Raw genomic sequence first — 1,314 nt, forward strand, 5'->3', positions numbered from 1 at the left:
CAAAAATGACACAAAAAAAAAAGTGTAGTAGGTGTAAAACAACATGTAGTAAACGAATATGAAAAAAAAAAAAATTCGCCCCGGCAAACGGAGGGGAGAGGAGAGGACCAAGAAAATAACCCGATCCGGTATTTTCCTCTCAAGAAAATGTATATTCTTCCCAACCATACGGCTGTGTGGTAAGTAGCTTGCTTACCAACCACATGGTTCCGGGTTCAGTCCCACTGCGTAGCACCTTGGGCAAGTGTCTTCTACTATAGCCTCAGGCCAACCAAAACCTTGTGAGTGGATTTGGTGTGTGTTTGTGTGTGTATTTGTCGCCCCACCATCACTTGACAACCGATGTCGGTGTGTTTACATCCCCCGTAACTTAGCGGTCCGGCAAAGGGAACCTATAGAATAAGTACTAAGCTTACAAAGAATAAGTCCTGCGGTCCATTTGTTCGACTGAAGGCGGTGCTCCAGCATGGCCGCAGTCAAAAGAATTAAAGGAAAGAATATGGTCAGTAAATCATAAATTCTAAAGCTATAGAGCAATTGAGTATTTAGAGAATGTTAGTTATGGTCTGTTCATGCCATAAAGCGTTTAGCGTTACACGCATTTCGTCAGACCCAAATGGCCAGTGACCATTAACCTTTCTTAAAATGGAGAGAGAGAGAAAAGGCCTCCTGGCTAGTTTTCGAACACACGGTCAAACGCAAGGGATTGTCTCCCTTAGACCACCCTGTCATCTTACGAGTCCCAGGATTTCATTAGGAATAATGAAGTATAGAAAAGGTTCGAAGGCTTTCGTCTCGGAAGGGAGACGGTAGATGGATGGACGGACGGACTTGGTCCCCGTGCTATCCGTCCCCCACAAAACTCATGCTCGCATCATATCACAATACTCAGACAGAACTACTTCACTTCTACTGACCCTGCTTTCTTTAACATCATACCAAGACACAAACGGTCCCTTGACGAATATCTCCAATGAATTCCAGGTAATCCACCTCCCTCCAGATATATTTCTGCAAATAATAACTCTCTACTCGATTTGGCTGAATGTCTTTTCCTCGTGGTGCTATTAAGTTAAACATGGCCTGGGCCAATGCTTGCCGAAACTCATCTGAGTGTGTGTGTTAGAGGAAATATACACCCGCTAACTCAGAGGCCTACTACGGATCCTTAGCTCCAGCCTCAGTTGTGAACTTGGGACCTAACGGATGACCAATTGTAGCACTTACACACCATACCTATTCGTTCAGATCATCAGTGAACTAAGCCCCTCCTATTCTTTAATTGATATATATATATATATATATATATATATA

At 43.3% G+C, this 1,314-nt stretch overlaps 1 protein-coding gene across 2 annotated transcripts in view; it reads left to right on the forward strand.

Annotated features, from left to right (window-relative positions):
- The window catches only part of LOC106873858 (uncharacterized), a 7,481-nt gene that overhangs the window by 575 nt on the left and 5,592 nt on the right, over positions 1–1,314 (forward strand). The window lies entirely within an intron of this gene.

The sequence above is a fragment of the Octopus bimaculoides genome, chromosome 23 (assembly GCF_001194135.2).
Source record: "Octopus bimaculoides isolate UCB-OBI-ISO-001 chromosome 23, ASM119413v2, whole genome shotgun sequence".
NCBI classification, from domain to species: domain Eukaryota; kingdom Metazoa; phylum Mollusca; class Cephalopoda; order Octopoda; family Octopodidae; genus Octopus; species Octopus bimaculoides.